We start from the raw sequence: 21,183 nt of genomic DNA, 5'->3' as shown, positions 1-21,183 counted from the left end.
TTGTATTTTTTAATGTTGCTTAAATCTAATAATGAAATTAAAAATATTATAACCAAAACAGTAATTGTACAGTCTTAAGCTTAAGACACACAAGTTATTTCCTTTATTAATAAGATGGAAACAAATACATATGGTGATTCCTTTTTGGTAATCTTTAAGTATGTTGTAGCCCTGATAATTATTTTTTTTCCTTCTTAGTTTCAAAATGGAATAATGCCCAGCGAAGAGACAATCTTCTGGAAGAGTCCCTAAGGAATCATGTTTCAGTGCCTATTCTGAATTTGTAGTAAAACTAAGAAGTTTCAGTTCTTTTGAAACTAAACTTTTCCTCTTTCTTGCTTTCATCTGGTTTTATAAATGAACAAATTTACTACATGCCTATCACCATAGGGAGTCTTAGTCCATCTGAGCAACCAACCTGCCTTATAACACTGAGCTGGTGAAGTTACTTGACAAAAATCAAGAAAACAAATGCTGTTAAGTGATTTCATTCTTTTTTTAACTCACAATTTTGTTAAATGCTGGACAATATTATTTTTAAAAAATACTTTCAAATGAGTTATGTAAATAAGTTTGCAGGTCATCAAGTCTTACAGGCTTTCAGATGAAAAGCTTAAATAGATATGTTACCTGTAATAGGTACAAATTAACTTTTTTATGTTGTATAAACTATTTGCATATTAATAGAAGAAAATAGAATGATAATTTATTAAGTGCATTCTTGTAATTATTGAGGCAGGATCTTTGTATGGTCCTAGAACACTACATATATATTGTCTTGCCATTTTGAGAAGCCTTGTAATGGCAAGGGGTGCCAGTGTTTAAAAATCTTTTGTTACCTAACAATCTGGAATGTTTAAAATTTTAGTGAACGGTAAAATATTTCTGATTACAGTACATTTGGGTGTACATTCTCAAAATCAGTGTTTTAAACCAGACTTGATTCTGTAACCCATTCTTATTCCCACTTATCTCACATGGAAAGCTAAATTTGAAAATCTTCACATGCATAGCTGCCAAGTTATGAAAGAGATCAAATTAATTGTGAGAGTTTTCAGTCAGTGGGTTGGCAGTATAGTAGTCTGCTAAACAATCTGAAAGGTAAGGGTGTTTGCATTTAATTTTTTTTTTTTCCAAGTTGCATTAATAAATTTATTCTAAAATTGAACATTTTCCATATAACCTGTATCTTCCTTCCACTGCAGAGCTTCTGTCCTATATGATTCTGAAAAATGATGAATGGCTGTATTCAGGAATATTTTAAATTAGTCAGTGCCATTTTCCAACTTCTGGCCTATAAGACACTTGTATTAAAGTTAATTTTAACTTTTAATGGATTTTATTTTTTTATAATGAATGTAGGACGGATTTTCAGCCAACAGTATTGTCTTCCACATAACAAGATTATTATTAATAATAATAATTATCCTTGCACACACACAGAAGAATGCATGATACAAATGCCTTTTCATGTTTTGACACTTGGTAGTGATCCTTCCAAAAGAAATTTTGGTGTTTTGGTGATAAAACTACTAGATAAGAGGGAATGTAGGAAAGCAATGTGCTTAACTAGACATTTAGAAAGATTAGCCAGCAGCTAGAATTTAATGTAAAAAACTGTAATTAGGGAAGAAAAGAAAAATGAACCTGGGGCTCTTGTGGTCAAATATTGCACCTTTATCAAATTTTTCCTTCCAATTTTTAATACTGGATTACACTACAAGTTTCAGTGATCTGAGGTGTCCATTTAAGATGAGATAGAAAGTCCTCCTTTGGACACCTGAAAGAGGAATTTAAAACAAAACAAAACAAAAAAACCACAACAAAACCAAACAAAAAGTTTATTAAATTTATGTAGGAATTTTGAGAAACTTCACATTCCAATTACTAAACCCCACAAGTAGAGGGGTTGAAAAATGGAGTATATAGAACTAATTTTACATTTGACTTTGTAGAATTTTTGGGGATTTTTTGAGAAGTGGAGTAAGTGGAGTTTTCATAGTTGTTGGGTTTTTTTGTTGTTGTTGTTGTTTTGTTTAGTTTTTTTAAGTTTTTCCCCTCCTCCTGGCCCTTCTAAATTATGACAAATTAGAGGATGTTAGGTTCAGCCTTTTTTCCTAGAAGTAATATTAAGGCTTGCTGGCAATAAAAAGCTAATGTCTGTTTTCAATTAATGAAATGTTTCAATGTGATCATACCAAATATATAATGCCAGGCATTAACTACAAATTTGAATCAGCTGGGACTTGTGGTATCAGTAGACTAAGCCTGGGAAAACTTGAGTATGTTTTCAGATGGGCAATTACAGTATTATTAGTGAAATATCATAATACTGTCTTTTGAAATTGGTCATACTGATAGAATTAGAGCAGTAATGTATAATGAGCAATTGCTATTCATATTTGTCCTTATGTTCATGGCTTAAAGTGAAAGAACATCATAGTCCCTCATGTATTAGGAGAATATTCTTCTGTCTCTGACCCCAAGAATGTTGAATAATGGTTTTTTTCAGTAAACTTAAAGTTAGGGCTTTCCCACTGTTTTTGTTTTTACCCAAAATACATTTAAAAAAAAATAATTAAATATTTTAATCTCAAGGCACTAGGTAGCTTGAGCAGTCTTTTTGCATTAAATTACAGTTCTTTAAAGAAACAAAGCAGAATGTCCTTCCTGAGGGGATTTTTAAACAGTGGTGCCCCTGTAGTTACAAGAAATGTGTTACAGTTTTAATTAGGGAAGCTATGACATGTAACATTGTTCCTGCATTTAATAGAATGTGATGAGCTTTTTCTATAAAATCTTGTGATTTTTAGTACAGTAATATTTTATAAATATAATGTCTAATTTGAAATGTAAATTGTGTAGCTCTAATGGGTGCTTGGTAAATGCACAAGAGATTTAGCTTTGATTCTCAGGTACCTCTGACGTAATGGAGACATGCTGGGTTTTTCTTCCTCGTGACACAACTGGAATGTGAAGGAGCGCTCTCATAAATGCTTTACTTGTGTGTGCTAGCATAAATTGTCATTGCTCATACTGTTTTAATTGGGGAATGTCTTTATTCTGATTTATTTCTTGTAGGAAGCACATACACTTTAAAAAAAATAATGAATTTTGATCTCGAGCATTTCTTTGAATGTCATTAGATGCTTAAGGAACAGTGATTTCCCATGCCTACAAAATGGAAAATGAATACTACATGTGTTGCTCTGTCAAACAGTTGAACTAATTACTGTAATCCTATGAGACAACCAACAATTTATTCTGTGTCTGATTCAGGTTTTTGAGCTGTTTGGGTTTTATATGTGGAAGAAATTATGATAATCTGCCAAATGCCATGTAGCATGCCTTCATTTTTAGGGTTTTGGTGAATCTTGCATAGTTTAATGTAATGTGTGCTGCACTCCAGAACAAAGGGGAAAAAAAGATTTCAGTTTTTTCTGTCTACTCTGTTAGGTTTCAGTCATGCTGAAAACATGTTCACTGCCATGGTCTGCTGCAGATGTAAAACTAATTCGTAAAAGGACTGAAATACATGCAACATCAGTACTCAACTATTACTTAGAAAGTGTGGGGCACGTGAATACCGCTGAGGCCCAATGTTTCTGTTGCCCCGTGTGCACTGCATCTTGCTTGTTGGCTTTTTGCCTGTGGAAGTCTGTGTAAGGGGATGGGGGCTGATCTGGCTTGTCATGGAGTTGGGCTGGAGTGGACTGCACGTTGAAACTCGGAAGCAGGGAGGCTGAGGCACTGCCTGATTATCTCACTGTGGTGTTGCAAATGCATTTTGTGGAAATAAGGTGTTAAGCAGCGGTATTCTTCAAAGGACAAACCATGGTGCTGAGTGATACCTGACCCAGTATGCTGGTATATGCATTGTATACCTCTCTGTAATGTACTAGCAAAAATAGGAGAGCCTGCAAATTACTTTTCTTGGTGTGTGTTGTTGTAATTGTCATTCTCTTTCATGATCCCCATTGTGTCTAGGTACTGCTATTCACAACTATGATTGCTTTAAATAAGGAGGTAAAGCGATTCTTTGTAATTCTTGGTTCCATCTCTTTGTGTTGAATGTTATCATTCCTGTTCCCTACTAAAAGATCCTCCCATTTTAGGGAAATAAAGTTACTGAGCTAAACTAAGCTATAGGAGAGGGGGGAAAAAACAGTTAAATTTTAGACATAGGGTGACTTCATGGACAGACTTCCAAATTTTATGTGAAAAAGGCAGAGTGTTTGTATGTTTGTAAATGAAGTTAAGAAGTGGCATACTCAAAAATCAAGAAACAGAAAGTTTATGTTAATATCCCAATGTTGAGTTATATGGCTAACTATAGGATGGTACTTCTAATCGGTTTTCTTTATTTGGGTGAAGTTTTGAGTTAGTTACCGTTTCTGTTATGACTGTTTTATGTAGTGTCTGCAACTTAATAGTTACAACTGCAGTAGCATTTAAGTGTTGGTTCATAAACAGTTGTTATGCATGATTATTTTTTTTTTCCTATCTAATCCAGGATCACATTAATGCTGTATTTTGTTTTACTTTGGATATTGCAGGGCATGATTTCTCAGGGAAATATGGATGATACCATGTGTTGTGAGAGCTGATAACTAATTCTTGCTTTTAAAATTGTTACAAATATTTTCAGGTTTCACTCAAACATTTCATAGCACGTAACTTTCATGTTGAACTTCCTCAGGCTTATCAGGTAAATCATGATGAGAATGTTAAGAGCGTTTAAAGGTGTCAATAAAATACACTCTGCCCAACACTTCGTTACCTTTTGGACAAACATCCATTCTAAACTGATGCAATTTGTGTGTGGTTTTTCTACTTTATTGTACTATGCGCCATATAAATTAATAGTTGCACTGCTGATTCTGAAGCTGCACTTACAGCATGACAGTGACATTAAATTTCAGGGTTAGGCAATGCTGTAGTAATACATAATCTGATTCTGGGGTAGAGTACCAGTATAAATCTTCTAACATATATATATTCATTTATATCATTAAATTTTTACAAAGTCTGTTCACTGGGGATTTTTGTTTGTCTTTCCAGTAAAGTTACTGTGGCTAGACTGGGATTTGATGCAAAGCCCACGAGAGTCGTAGACAGCATTAATAAAGTAAAACTTTATTGAAAAGAAACTCTGCAGTCAGGTTGACCTTTATGCCTTTGCAGTATTTCTGTCTGCAGCATACATTTGGAGTGGTTTGCTTTAAGACTCAGTAATATAAATTTGGGGGATTTTAGTGCTGGTAAAAGTGGTAAATGTACTACTGGAACTAGTCACAAAAAGTATTTTCCTGTAGCCAGCATGTAGCTTAGTTATTTTAAAGGCAAATTTTTCTTGCTATATGACTTCTTTAAAATCAGCCGTATAAGAAATGTTAACAACTTCACTTACGTGTATAATTCTAGGAGAATTTTTTGTTGGTAGTGAGAATATGTGATCATAGTCATCATAGCCTTGAGGATCAATTTCCTCTTGATGATTTCCGATTTGACATTTCCATTTACGTTCACTTTGCAAAGAATGCAACGGGGCACTTCCTCTCTAGGTAAAACTACTCTAATTGTATTTTGACTGCCCTAGTTCTCTATATAATCTCTATAAGGTTAGAAAGCTAACCTTAACCATAAATCTAACATATAAATGTGACTCTGCTTAGTTATCTGTGTTCTTATTCTCCTCTGAGGTAAAGTATTGCATCGTTACATCTGGTATTAGCAGGTAACCAGACTTTTTTCTGGAATGTGTACTGTGATGTGGAACTCATCCAGAATTTCATCTAGTTTTCACTTCCAACTTTTTAAAAGCATAAAAGGCTTTTCTCTGAGGGTTTCTGTAGAAAGCAGCTGTTTAGTTCTACAAGTGCAGAGTTCTTCAGCTGCATCGTAGTTTATAAAGTTGCATCCAATGTTATTTTTATTTTTTAATGAACTTTTGACTATTTTGTCAGGGAAGGTGCACAAATTTTGTATGTGTTCTGCAGAAGAAATATGACTGGATACTGGAATGGCCTCAGAAGTAATTATTAAGGGATGTTTCTGAAGTTCTTCACATATGTTCTTGAAGTTTTTTTCGTGATTTTTTTTTTTTGAAGAAACCTAACCAAACAAAACCAACCAACCACACTTACCAAACTGAGGGGAATTAGCCATTTAGCATAGAACTAATTTTATCATATGCAAACTACTGTTTTTCTTAGAAATATCCTTCAATATATTACTGATGTTGCCATCCCACAAGTCTTTTTTTTCTTGTCTGTGTTACAGGTGATGCTTCTCTTCTACCTATATCTGACCTTTTGCATGCCAATTGAAATAGTTCCTCTATCAGGATGAGTAATTTCTAAAATGTTTTTAGAATCTCCTTCTTTTTCCTCTAGGGAGGGGAACAGCAGGGGCTTTCCAGCCAAACAGTATCCCTTTCCTGTTGGAGAAGAAAAAAACCCTAAAACTTTAAGAAAATAAAAATCGTAATTGAAAATAATGAGGGCAGCATATGGGATCAGCTGTAAAATCATCAGGGTAATTTCTTACATACCCCAATTACATATAGGAAGTGCTGATGCAATAGTGTATTGGATTGATATCTCTCTCTGGTTGATCTTGATTTAATACAGAATGTAGGTATTTTAAATAATCATTTCATATTGAAGTTGCATGCTTAAATTAAGCCCTGTGGTTGTGTAAAAAAAAAAAAAAAAAAAAAAATCTGAAGAGTGTACATACTAAGGAGTTTCTTCTCTGTATTTTGGGGGTTTTCTTGGTGGTGGTAAGTCCCACATGCAATCCAGTTACAAATGAATGCTCTATTGAAAATCATGAGAGGCTGTTTACACAAAGCTATATTGAAAGCTTAGCCAGTTGTTCAAATTGATGTTATCTGACTGGAATTAGAGACGAGTAATGAGTATGTGATACAGCTTCAGCATTGTACAGCTGAAGGCGTCCTTGTGATGATATGAAATTTATGTAAGTTCACTTTTGGAGTGGGTATTAGTAAAACAAAATTGTTTATGAAATTTCTTCTTAATTGTTTATACAGATTGATTTGTGAAACTTCTAAAGCTTGTGTGCGTTAAAAGATGCACGAAACCAATAGTGGTTTTGATGGTCTTTCTGGCATTACATTTTGTACTAAGTTTCAGTGAATTCTGAGTAACACTTTTAAAGCAGAAGCTGCTTTCACTGAAGAAAACTTATGTTTGCATGAGGTCTGTACAGTTTGCTGATAATTCAGATGTTCTGAGAGCACAGCTAGTTCCAGCTATATATCCTCTATGAAACATCTTTCTGTATAATCTTTTAACCATTTTCCTTAGTGAGACCAGAACGTGAATTGCTGATGTATATTGCATTTGCACTTAAATATCTGATTTCAGAGTGTGTTAAACCTTGATCTATTTTTGATAAAAAAGAAATGTAGCATTTTTATCTAATTTCCATTTAATGATAAGTATATTCATGCAGAGAAAAACATGTAATTATGGCTTGATTCAGTGATTTTAAGCCAAGAAAACAGCAGGATGGCAGTAGTAAATGTGAAATGAAGATGCATGTCTCTTCAGAAACTCTGGCTTCTGGTTTCTTCCTTCCGTCTTTATACCAAATTGGTGTCTCCATTATTCCAGAATTCTACAGGTGAAGCAAGGACCAGAACTTTTACCCTTTGTTTTTTAAAAGTGAACGTTGGCTTTTGCCTGGAGTGTCTTTGTCCTGTCACTTCATTTTCTGAGAGGGGATGGGGGTGTCAGTTAAATGAAAAATATAGGATAAGTATTTTTAATTAAAATCAGATTTTAAATATTATTTTGAAATTCTCTGTATTGATAGAGATCTAATGAATGGAAATTAAAGGCCTATATTGCAAATATTGAACAATACTTATATATTTTTAACAAAATCAGTATATATATGAAATTTGAAACATGCATAAAGGTGAAAATTGGAGGATTGTTCTTGTGTCGATAGGTTTATAAATTGAAATTCTTAAGATCCAATACCAAAACCCTATAAAAGGGCTAATGAAAAGAAAATGTAATGTATTCTGATGAACAGCCTGTGTAATACAATCAATGGGTGTGATGTTTTTGTTCTGTATTATATTTATTATATGTAAGAAAATAATAAAGATTATAAATCTTATTTTCTTAACAGGAATTAGTATTTGGTTGGGGTTAATGCTTAAGATATTTTATACCATCAGGTAAGAAAAAAATGAATGTTCACTAAGGGTGAGCTGCCCCGTGAGAATATTGTAGTAAAAAGGGTCTTGAATTGACCCATTTCAGTCCCCTCTTCTGCCCTTAAAAGTGAGGCTCAGGATGTCTCGTTTTACCTGAAGTCAGCTCAGATGCCAAAATCTTATAATTTGTTCTCAGATTGGTCTGGTAATTTAAGTAGTCAAATACCAATTTTTAATCCATTTTCATGGCTGCAGGTGATTATTAATTGCTAATACATGAATTAGAAAAAAATACAAGAAGACTCTTTCATCAGCAGGGGGAGCTACTGTAGTATCCATCTATCTATTGCATTGCTGAACTCCAGTAGAAGAAATTATATAAGCGTTAAAAAGACAATTAACTTGTCTGTTTATCATCCTTGATTCTTGGAGTTAACCAGGACTAGGTGCTGACCTTCCTTCATGCAGATGAACTTCCAGTGTCTTTAATAATTAAAGATCTCTTGGGGATGGTAGGCATTTATCTAAATATTTAATAGAAAAATTAGAAAACGTATTTTCCTACCATAGACTTTTCTGAGTTTTCTGGAAAAAAATTCTGTTTGCTGATATAATCAATGTTGCTGCACAGCTGTAAAAAGAAGCAGATTTTTACACTAAAACATGGAGATACTTGCTGTGCTGTGTCTAAAATACGCAAATATGTAATACGATGTCACTGACAATGCAGGTACCAAATAGATGAATCTTAAATTTTAGATCAGAATTTCTTAGAAAAATTATCAACATAGGCGTAAAGATATCATGCCAAATACAAATCACAATGTGGAGAAGCAAGAATGCATGAACCAAATGGCAGTTTAGCTAAGGACTCAGGATGGTGTAATGCAGGGAAGATTACTGTCTGAGCCCCATTTTCACCTTCACAGGTCCACTGGGAAGAGCCACGGGTTTACCGGCCACTAGTCTGAATTTCCATTAGTCCTAATGTCTAAAATGAAAACTTGTAACAAGAAGGATGATGCAATCGAAACATTTCATGGAAGCTGCTCTTACAATGATTGCACTGTCTTGTGAATGTTTCAGGACCTGGAAGAACTATTAAAATCAAAGAATAACAGGCCTGTGACTTTTTTTTTTTTTTGTTACAGTAGACCAATAAATTGTGGTAAGAAACCTGCTTGCTTAACTGCTTTGAAATATATTTCTACTCTAAAAAGGGTATATAAAAATCAACTGAAGTTGTCACATGCAACAATTAATTTATTCTTGACACCAAACGGACAAGTATTGTATATGCCCCTTTATTTTGCAATATGGAAAGGTCTGTCTTCTGCCTTACTTTGCAAAGAACTCTGAGAGACATTTAACATAGCAAAATTTCTTAGTCAAGGCTGTAGGGCACTTTAGTACTTATAGTTTGGGGGCAGATTTAACTAGTTAACATGGAGTTCATCTCATTGTGTTCCCTGACAAGCAACAGGAATTCTGGAACTCAAGAATTTGAATCAAGTTGTCTTAAAAAATTTCTATATACATGCAAAGGCAACTTGGCAAGTACACACCTTTTTTTCTGGTGTCCTAAATGATGGCTAGAATCCCAGTTGTTGTGTGATTCCCTCCATTTTAAGTCATAGAGATATGTAAAATGTGGAAAAATTTTCTGGTTTTGGCAGGTTCTCATAAAATACAGACTTAGACTAAGAAAGTGATACATTTTAGGTTATGTCAGTACTTCATGCATTGTGCTAAGTGGACAGTTGGCTACATAAATGCCCAGGGCAAGTGTTGCCAGACCATATGAAGTAGGATTTTCTGTGGAAGTTTTGATAAACTTCTTTATGGAGGCCCACGAGGAATGCTGGGAGTAGGCAGTGGTTTGCTGTCCCTGAGAGCAGGAAAGCTTCTGGGTAAATGACGGAAGTAAGTTGTTTTGTGATTTGATTTTTTTTGTTGTTTGTGGGTTTTTTTAAATTTGGTTTTGTTTTCCCTATCTAAAATGTGAATTCATGTATCTTTATTCTGTTAGGCTAGTAAGATCTAAACTATTTTCTGTGCTATCTTGACACCTAGTACTTTTGTATATGGTACGATAAGCTAGTGCAGGCCAGCTAGATTGCTTTCAGTTTCTAGGATGTAATTTGTTGACATCTTACTCTACTCTGTATACTCCTCAGTTTTAGGAGACATGTTTCATACATGAAACTGCCTCTTGCAAGAAGCTCAGTGTCACAAGATGAGGTTTAATGCTTCTGAGAAAGATGATTTAAACCCTATTTTCAAACTTTTTCTTCTAACAATAGTGTGTAAACGTAGGAGACATTCCTGAGTTTTGTGTAGTTGTGAACTGTCAGTGCTAGGTTAACTGTTGGACTAGATGATCTTCAAGGTCCTTTCCAACCTAGTTGATTCTATGGTTCTGGTTTTTATTCATATCTGCAACCCAAATATATCCCATTTATATTGATTTTAAAAAGCTTGACAAAGCTTAAGGTTTCCAGAGAAATTGTGATTTATTACCTCAATGTGAACTCTCTTTCTTCCCCTCATTTTTCCCACCTCTGCTCCCAACCCCTACTGCAGGCTTATGTGAAAGAAAATGCAGTTCTAGTTTGTGGGTTTGCAAGCTTTCAGGACTTTTTTTTGCTAGCATTACCTACTGTGTTACAATTTGCTGTGACATGAAGATGTTCGTACCATAAAGATTCCTTAATTATCTAAATAGCCCCTTCTTTGTGGGAACCTTCCAGTGTTGTGTCATTTACTAGGCTTCTTTGATTTAACTCCTAGGATCATGCTGCTAATGATGATGGAAAACTCATGATTACACTGCAAGGGTGCGTTTACACAATGCAAAGGAAGCTTCATAAACATGAAGGAGCACTCTGTCTACCTGTAACCATTTAGAAAGAAGTTCATCTGCCACTGGAATCTTTTTTTTTAATCCTGTTGGAGGGAAAAAACCCCTAAAAACCCCTAAAATTAAAGAAGTTCAGGTTATAAGCAGATGGCTTTTGAGGCTGTGGTGTTGCAGGCAAGCAATGCTCTAAGACAGGTTTCTAACCACGGGGTATGTGGTGATCTGAGAGGAATGGGAGTTGGGGAGTTGATGCAAGGACCACTGGTGAATGAGGTTTGGTCTTGTGCATACATTTCCCCAAATCCTCCTTGCCTTTTTATGTATTTCCTTACTGACAAAGGAATATACAGAAGACTCTCTTCACTAATTGAGAGGACATCATTAGTTCATAGTACAAATATTTAAAAATATTATGGAAGTGTATTTAATAGTAACTTAGTGTATTTAGTAGTAATTTAACAAATGTCTTTTGTTAAAAACATTTTGACAATAGTGCTGACACTGACTTCTACCTCCCCTTGTCACTGTTAGGTAAAAACTGATGTATATGAAACACTTTTGCATGTGACTTTTTCCCCATAATTTGCGTATGATCAGCCACCAGTGAATGGAAATGTCTAGTAATAAGTAGCTGGTGTTGTTTAATTGAAGTGGCTCGTTGTAAGCAAGAAATGCTTTAAAATGAAGTTTGATTCATTACTCTTCATAGAGGAGTGTGTTGGCCATGGTGAATTTCAAGTGTAGGAAGAGAGGCTCCTGAATAATGTGTTCCTAGAATAGTGTAAAAGAGAGTCTCAGCAAAGTATTTTTCTCAAGGAAATGGTTATGGACTAAGCCAGTGTCCTTTCTGAGATGCGAAGGGGCCATCAGGACCAGCCTCACCTAGAGAAGGAGCTGATGGAGAGCCATGGTAAGGGAATGAACAGCCCTATCAGAACCAGGAGGAGATGCATAATGGATTTCCAGTAGATTAGGCATACCTGAGCTCTTGCAAAAAGGAGCCAGCATGAGTGGAAATTATTTCTATTGTCTGTTTCTTTTGTACTTGAGGGTAGGGTAAGAGTTGGACCCCTTGATAAAGCTTTAAGATCAGTTTTGTGAGAACCTCAACTGTTCTGTGAATAGTGGATAAATAAACTTCAAATTCTCATGGACTGAAAATTTCAAAACACTCTGAAACTTAAATGGTAGAAGGGTTTCATTATTTTAAAAAATACTTATTTGCTTTTAGGGGTCTAATTGATACGAAGGTTTGGTGACACACAGAGTCTGTCATGAAATAATACTAATGTTGTATTGGCTCTCTGCCAAACTAATTCCTCAAAACACCTAGTTAATGCTTTTAATGATGTGTCTCTGCTTTCTGGATCTGGTCTGCCATTATACCTGCCAATCCACCTCCTCCCCTTGCAGATAATTTCTAAAACTGGCACATTTATGTTTCCCTTTATAAATTCTTCATTTTTCCCTTTTTATTTTTTTTCCTCTCACAAGTTTAAAAAAAGACTATTCAATTCTAAATTGTTTGCATAATTGGCAACAGAGGCATCCTAGCAGTCTAATGAAGAGGCACAAGTACAGAGGAGTTGAGAATACTGGCTTTGTGCATTTCTCCTCACATAACAGACTGTTTAAATCTGAAAGTGTACATTGGCTTTGAAGTGTATCTTCAAGAGAGCTCTTAACAAAGCTTCTTTTTTTGCATAACAATATTTGGGAGCTTGCTATTCTACATTTAGAGAACAGTTTTGCTTAGTTTTGGTTTTATTAGAGGATTGTGGTTTCAAGATAAATGTAGCTGTGTGTAAACTCAAAACAAAATGGACTCTAAAGAAACTCTGCAGTCTTACAGTGAGGTCCATCGTCTTCCTTCTGAATTTGGCCTGTACCGAGGACTGGGTCTTTTATATGATGCTTTGAATGTTCAGAGTTTTTGCAATGCTACCTCTTCCTCGTCCTTATCTTTACTGATTATACTTGGGGAAAGTCACTTCACCTTTCGGTGGTTTGGGTTTTCCCCTTCCTAAAATTATGGTAGTGATTATCATTTGGGGTTTTTTTTATGAAGTGAAAACATGATAAATTGTTGGCAATGTTGCTGTGGGGCTTGGCTAGAAAGCTGTACTTCATACTTCCTAAAAGATATCTCAGTTCTTAAGGAAGTTATAACTACAGTTTTCAGCCCAAGCCCCCCAGCGACGCTGCCATCTTTTCTCTCCTATTCCCTTAAATCTCCTTAATTCCACCTGCGCTGCCTGTCCTGTGCTACTTGGGCAGTCAGTCCACCTCCCAAAGTCCTTAATCAGTCCTCACTAGAGATTCCAACACTAACAGATCAGTGCTATTGCCAGAGCTGGGCCAGGACCTTCAATACAGATGCTGCTTAGAGAGACACCAATGAAGATTAACTACTATTTGTTAGATTTTTAAAGGAAGTCTTTTAGCTGTTTAAAAAGAGAGTAGGGATTACTCCAAACAGCTAAAAGACTTACTTCTTCAATGTAATAAATGTCAGTTTATCTCAACTGCTGCTACTACAGAAGCTGTGCCTGTATCAAAGGGACCAGTGTCGCAGAGCCACAGTAATGGAGATGTAAAAAAGTTAGAAGCTACAGCTTCAGTTCACACTGCTTGAGGAACTGACCTGGGCGCCCAAAAAAACTACACCTATAGGAGACTAGGAAGAGGAGTAAGCCAAGGAGGAGAGAGAGGTAAATATGGTGGTAAAAATACAAAGTGAAGGCTGTGCAAGTCCTCTCTATCTGCCCATCTCTAATTCTGTCTTGTAAGGTAGTTACCATTAACTCCCAAAGCTGGAAGAGATGGATCAGATCAAGCCCAAGTCTGAAAGCTCTTTCATACAGGACATCTCTGTAGATTAACTTGACTTTGATGAGGTGATCCCTGGAGATATCAATAGAAGGAGAGCACATAACATTTACATCAAATTCACAGGAACCTCACATCATGTTGTGACATTTAGACGAAGTCAAGGCACTCAGTGGTATGTTGAATGCAGTCCCAATTGAAGTGTGGTAAAGCAGAGCCTGATCTTCAAGTTCTGGAGTCAGCCAAGTGCTGTAATACTGGTTGGATCGTGTTGAACATGACATTTTTGGTTTTAGGTTTATCTGTGTGCAAAGGTATGTCTCATTCTGGAGAGTCGCCTCAGCATCCCCTTCTGCACAGATATGCCTTTAATGCTGCTATGTAGGATGTGTAACAACAGCTTTATCCTAGTATGAGTCCACCTACTTAGCTGCTTTTATAGCCAGGAGATCACACACAAAGAACATGACAAAACCAGGCCCAGTCTAGACACAACATTTTCCATGTTCAATTATTCTATGAGCTTTTGCTTTTTAAAGCAGTGAAATAATTTTATGGTCAGTGTCCTGTTAGCCCAGATGCATCTTACAGCATCAAAATACCCAAGAGATGGCTGCATATTTATTTTTCTGTCTTAGAAAAATCTGCATATTAAAAAACATGTTGAAAACATGCCGTAGCAATAATATTTCATAATTTTCCACCCACGATCTATTGAGACTGAATGTTTGCTTCCTCTGAGCCACCTCGTTGCCTCTAAACCTATTCATGTGCCTCTAAAAATGCTTTTGCTGCACTCTGCAAATCACCAAGCTCAGGTTAGTTAGGAGAAATTTCTCCACTGGTAAATGGACTGATTATAGTGATACCCTGGTGTGGTTTTTGTCTGTTTTTTAATCACGTGGTAGTCCCACAAGCTTACTGCGGGTTTTTTTCTCCCCATCTTTGTATGCACAAACTTAATCCTTGGAGACAGTCTAGCTTCCAAAAGTTGGGAGTCTGAAATGTGTGTCTTTTACTGAAGGGATAATTACTTACATGTAAATTGTAGTTCTCTGAAGATATATCTCAAAAATTACCCCTCGCCCACATACTCACCTTCCCACTGAGCTGAGATTTGTCTGCATTTTATGGGCTTTAAAAATAGGGTATCCCTCCCCCCCTTCTTAATTTGCTGCTGTATTGGGAGGGTTTTTTCTTTCTTTTGCAGACAAAGCGGACTTTTGGAGAATTCAGGATAGCTGAAACATCTCAGCAGGTGTGGTGTGAAACTCTGCTTGCTGTGAACACTGACTTACAACTTTGAGCTCACAGGCATCCCACGGAGTCTCTGTTCAGGTGAACAAAATCCCACTTCTTCCATGTTACAGGATGGATCATCAACTGGGACAAAAAAGCATGGCCCCATTTATTTGAATGGAGCTGTGCTAATTTACATCCATTAAAAAGGCTAATTTTAAAGGATAATCTGCAGTTAAGCCCTACAGTGGGTAAGTAACTATGTCTAAATGTGGCCGTTATGGTACTTATTTTCTGTTAATTTGATTTTGTAACTTTTCTATATATTTTTTTATAGCAAATTAAGATTTATGACTGGAAGGGGGAGATATACCTGGAGCTCATTGTTACAGTCAAAGTGAGACAGTAGGAGGACCAGAGATTTGTCTTTCTCCTTGCTGATTGCATGAGGCAATGTGGATTATGTTAATTAGTACTTTAATTTACTGTGTTTTCTTTGTTGCTCACCCCCCCCAAAAGTAATAGAGAGTTTTAAATTTTATCCTTCCATTTCTATCTTAATTATTGCCTCAGTTCTTCTCTGCACTGTACTTGGAGTGGTGCCTTTTAATATTATTTTAAAAAATAGTTTGGTTTATGAATTATATTCATGTTACAAGAATTATATTATTGATAATCAATTAGTAACTGAAGTGCGTATCTTCTTGGGTTTAGTAGTTTCATGGCTACAGACCTGTTATAAATTTTTGGACGTGGCTTAACAAAACATGCTAGGAGAGCAGAAGGGCAGACTGCCCTTTACCCTTATTAATATTATTGTTTTTCTTCTAGGGACTGGTTCTTCTGTTACTAGTCTTGACCCTTTTGTAAATTAAGTAGGTACTTGCTAGTATTTTAACTTTTCTGTCTGCAGAGCAGTCTTTTAAGAATCAGTTGTGTACACTGGAATAATTATTTACTCTTAATTAACATGCGAGTTTTATTCATGGCTATTGATGATCCCTTACTGGTAGTCTGTTCTATTTAAATCCAGGGTTGGCAATATTTTTTTGGCTGCAGTTGCTTGAGAGAAAGGTGTACAACTAATTGAACCCCTTGGCTCTAATCAATGGCCTGTAAATGTCCATCTTGCTCTAACAGCAGTATAGGATTTTCCAGGTTAGCAGGCTGGTCTGGTACTCTAGAGTCTAGCTTTATCCACTCAGTTCAATTATCATTTGTCCCCAGTGAAAGAAAGGTGAAGACACCTTGTAGTGAAGTATGATGCAAGAATTAGGAAGCTGATTCACTCTTCATGTATTTAGCTATCAACCAGAGATCATGTTATCAAATACACACTGTATGAGTTGATTTATCTAAATATCACATTATGCACAATTATTAAAATATTGAGACAATTACAAGATAAATGCAGGAAGCCTAACCTGATAGCTGACGCAATACCTGGTGTTCAGCTCTGATTTCCTCCTTGAATTTACAGATAGCAAGACATGGCCAGTCAGAAAGGGAGAAGATGCATGTGTTGCATTAATGGATCATCATACTGTAACGTGTCATCAAATTCACTTTAGGAAACAGGTCCAGGTATGTAAGGTGCAATAAGGAAGTAATCACATGTAATACTGACTCATGTTAAAGGGCTTAAATGCACAGAATTTGTAATTCTACATGGCATAATAGAAATTAAGTAAAAATACTATGACAGAGACAGACCCAAGTGGGTATATTTGTACAGGTATTCCATACGTCCCTCACGGTTTCCAGCCCACAGAATTTGTGGTGGTGGTATAGTTTATCATGATGTGAGCTTGCCCGGGCAGGAGCACTAACAGCGTGGTGCTCTTGTTGACTGTTGTGGTGCTAGTCTAAGTAGTGCCACCAAATGTTGTCTCCATCAAGAAATGAGAAGCAAAGCCTTAGCTGTTAGACCCTGCCATCTTTTCCAATCACCTCAAGCACTTAGTTTAGAGGACTGTTTTGCTAAATTTACATAAATGTATCCTTGTATCTTAGCCCAATTTTCATATCCTGACTCACTTTTTTATTGTGTTCTTGGAGATGGCAGGCAGTGTGCACACACCGGCAAGCCGGCTGTGCCGCATGTGGCACTCCAGAAAGTTTAGGAGGGAGCCAGATCCTAATGGCTGTGCTCAACCTCCCGGGTTTAAACATCAGAGAGACACAAGTGAGTGAGAAGGTGCAGTTCGTTGCCAGCGACCTGTGTGGATGGAGAGGCTTCTGGGAGTTCATAATCACTGCTTTAAGTTCTGCCTAATTCATTGAAAAATTCTCTGTCCACATGTAAAGCCGGAGGTGCCCCCATGCAGCACAAGGCAACTGTGGCAGATCAGCCTTGGCTCTCAGGGCCAGGCGCTCGCCTGGCCACTCTCTCACTCTCCCTCCTCAACAGGACTGGGGAACAAAATAAGAGGAAAATTTTGTGGGTCAAGATAAAGACAGAGAGATCAGTAACCAGTCTCCCCAATGGGCAAAACAGATTCAGCTTGGGGAAAATTTATTGCTTGGGCACTGGGAGTGCCTCCTCCTCCTCAGACCTGGGCCCTCGCTGGGCTGTTTCTCACACTTTTTACCTCACTCCTCACCTCCTCTGTGGCGTTTTACCCTGTCTTAAATACATTTTTCCAGAGGTGGCACTGATGTCACTGACAGGCTCAGCCGTGCCCTGCACTGGGGCTGGACTGGAACCGGCTGCAACCGGCACAGGGCAGCCCCGGCCTCTCCTCACACAGAGCCCCTGCAGCCAGCACCCGGACACACACAGGGTGCAGCAGGATCTCTGGGTTTGTGGTCTTGAGTCTGGCCCGTTTCTGGAGGATTTGGGTGTCAACGGTTGTAGAGAGGGAGCCCCAGCACCCGCACCCCAACTTCCTGATGCCAGGAGGGCCAGGTAAGCTCCAGAGGCTCCTGTCGCGGACCCATGTGTGTGGGTACAAGGGGTTTGGAGTTAAGCTGGCTAAGTCATCTAATAGACATCTGGCTCTCGTTAGTTTATTCCTCCCCCATGAGGAAACATCTTTCCCTCTGTCTTTCCATAACCTTGTCCTTCGGTAGCCTTGTAGTCACCGCTGCACACCCACGGGTTCTCACAAAGTGTTTTGCCTCTTGCCTAAATGACACAAAGTGCTTCTCAAGGACCTGCCAAAATATGGCCTTGAAATCATAATCTTATTAACATAAGCTCATATTGGTGCTGTTTCATTTTGATCTCCTTATGTGGTCTCTACAGACTTGCTTTAACATTGTCTTTGTTTCATCTGGACATTACAGTGTGGCCTACATAAATGCCTACTAAATTTATTTTACCTCTGACTTTAGGAGAATACCATCCCACACAGCTGACATGCTGTGCTCATCAATGTGATCCTGTAAATAAGCTCAGAAAAACACCACGGTAATTACTAGTTTGTTTACTTAGTGTGTGTGTGCTTTCATAGACTGGGAGCTCTATTCCTCCCTTAGGCCCTGCGGTGCCTTTGGCTTGGCATGGTTTCGTGGCCCTGGGGAGTTTGCAGGTATGTGCTTTCTCTGTTACAAAGTCTGAGAATTCATCCCCAGCACCTCTTACTGTGGTGATAGCAGCATGTCTTCGCATGGCTTCATCGGATGTTTGGTGGGCTACAGGTTGTTGGCAGAGTTGAGCTTGGCCCTGTGCTGTAAAGATTTTAAGGTTCAGGCTGAAAGTTGCAGGTAGAGAGGTTGCCTCTGTCCCTGAACAGGGAAGTCTGAATCTGGGTTCAGTCAGCAGCACTTCACTGGGTTAAGCAGGTGTGCAGGGATGTAAGAGGAAAGGCGTTCCCTGTACATTGCCTCTGCTAGCAATCCAGCCTGCGGTTCAAAGAGCAGAGACAAATGGATGACAGATCTCTCTCTGTCCTGCACAGTTGCTCCTAATCATGTTCTCTGACCGCCTGGGTCCCAAAGCGTGCCTTTCTATAACAGCAAACAATGTGTTTTTCTCTGCTGTGTTCTGTGATTTGAAATTTAATGTAGAAATGTGTATTGAATTTTAAAATTCAAAACCTTTCTCATTATTTTTTGCAGAACATTCTGTTGTCTTGCAAGCCAGGCCTGAGGTGCCTGAATGTGATAGCATTTTGTAGTTTTTGATTGAATAAGTAGACCCTGAAAGTGAAACAGACCTAATGACTCCAGTGGAAGGAGTTCATGATCCATGGATCATGATTTTCCATTTGGCTTTTATGTCCAAATGCAGCAAATTTTTACTTTAGTGAAAATTTTTGAAGATACAAAGCAGGGAGCTAAAGGACCTGAAATGCAAAGTATTAAATACAAAATAATTCAGCAATAATATACATCTTTGTGTAGTCTTTTTTTTTTTTTTATCAAGGAAGAATGTGTCCATCACATACGATAGTCTGTCAGACAGTATTAGCAGCAGTATAAATTGCTCTTCTGCATAAAACGGAAGGGAATTCAAATGGCCAGCCAAAAATTACCTTCCTTGAAAACTAAATAAAACAAACATACAGAAGAGCAACATAAAAATTTCTTGTCTGGAGGTAATTCTTGCTTGCAGCCTCAGAGCTGAAGAATTACAGAGACAGCAGATAGTCTTAGCCACTCAGAGACTGCAAAGTCTGCAATGAGAGCCAGGCTGCTTTAAATTGCTGCTTTTCAGAGCTTCTCTCCTGGCCCACAGCTGCCAAAGACACAGGCTTAGCAGTCTAAGCCAGATTCTCATTAGAGGAAAGGGATAACAGTAAGAAGGGTAGTTTACAGAAAGAGAGGGATACACATCAGGGAGAGGACAGTATCAGGAATTTAAAATCCATTTACCTGGCGGTATGTGGGTTGCTCAAGCTGATGGAGGTAGTATTTCAGATTAATCTTCTTTGGTCAGGATTCCTCCAAATATCAGGTCAATGAGATGTGGATAGTCTCATCTCAGGAGCTCTTGAGGATGACAAGTCAGGAGCAGCAGCAAATAGTTTTGAGTTCATCTTTATATGGGTGCCCAACAAAAATCTTTTATAAGTACCCCAAAGGAACTGCTAAATAACTATCACCGCTATATTTTTTCAAGAATCTATATTTAATCTTGGCGTATCATCTTCGTTCCACTGATTTTCTAGTTCATTCTCCTTTTGCTTTCTACTCATCATCACAACACAGTTCTTGGTAATATTAGCAATATTTATTTGGCTAAATTTAGACCTAATAATCTTTTTGCACTAAAAATTTGACAACATTCATCATCATTTATGAGCTTTTATCTGTGCGAGAGCAGTGATGTTCAGGATCCCTTGAGCACCAGTTGTGAAAACATACAAAGAGTGAAATTATAACCTTACTGAAGCCAGTAGGAAAATGCATTCTTCAAAGATGGGGATAAAAGAACACTATTTTGAGAAATGCTGGACATCCATAAATGTAAGTGCGTATATTATGTTGCTTTTTATACATCACCTTGAGATCTAAGATGCTATTAAAAGAGGCTACAATACCTCTTATGTTCTCATGGGACTTCTCCCTTTCCAGCTCACATCACAGTGCCTTTTAGTAAGTTTTGGAATCTGTGTAAATTTCTGACTCTTTGAAGTACATTTACTTTTTGTAACGTAGTGAAGTACTCTTACTCTTTGTAATGTATTCTGCAGAGGAACCATATTCAGCTGGCCTCAGTAGTATTGTTACTCCAAGTAAATGTGTGGGCTCAATTAATTGTCAGGCATCAAGTAACAAACATAAGCCTGCAATTAAACACTGTGGATTTCATACAAATAAATGAGTATGCACTATTCATCCTCGTACAGTGTGAACATAGCTTTCCTATATTTCTAAGATTTTTTACAAAGCTTCATGATGGTCTTAATTATTCAGTACCTATTATGAGCCTCCAAGAGTGGAACAAGAATTGCATTTCCTAGAAATGAAACATGGAAGCATTCTCTAAGCTATTTTAATGCTAATTCTTGTTCACTTTTTTCAGAGCTTGAGCTTTAAGCACCAGAATTGTGAAAAGATCACACCAAATTGAGAAATGTATTTTGGCCAAAGAGATTAAACTGTGAATTGG

The 21,183-nt window shown here is 37.2% G+C and overlaps 1 protein-coding gene across 4 annotated transcripts in view; it reads left to right on the top strand.

Moving 5' to 3' along the window:
- SLC35F5 (solute carrier family 35 member F5) overlaps positions 1-8,145 on the top strand; it is a 40,006-nt gene extending 31,861 nt beyond the window's left edge. For all 4 annotated transcript variants that reach the window (XM_074910385.1, XM_074910386.1, XM_074910389.1 and 1 more), the window contains one exon: positions 199-8,145. The gene's annotated coding sequence lies outside the window, so the exon portion shown is untranslated. The remainder of the gene's footprint in view (positions 1-198) is intronic.
- The last annotated feature ends 13,038 nt before the right edge of the window (positions 8,146-21,183 follow it).

The sequence above is a fragment of the Athene noctua genome, chromosome 7, assembly GCF_965140245.1.
Source record: "Athene noctua chromosome 7, bAthNoc1.hap1.1, whole genome shotgun sequence".
Classification (NCBI taxonomy): Eukaryota; Metazoa; Chordata; class Aves; order Strigiformes; family Strigidae; genus Athene; species Athene noctua.
This window is presented reverse-complemented; position numbering and strand designations above follow the sequence as displayed.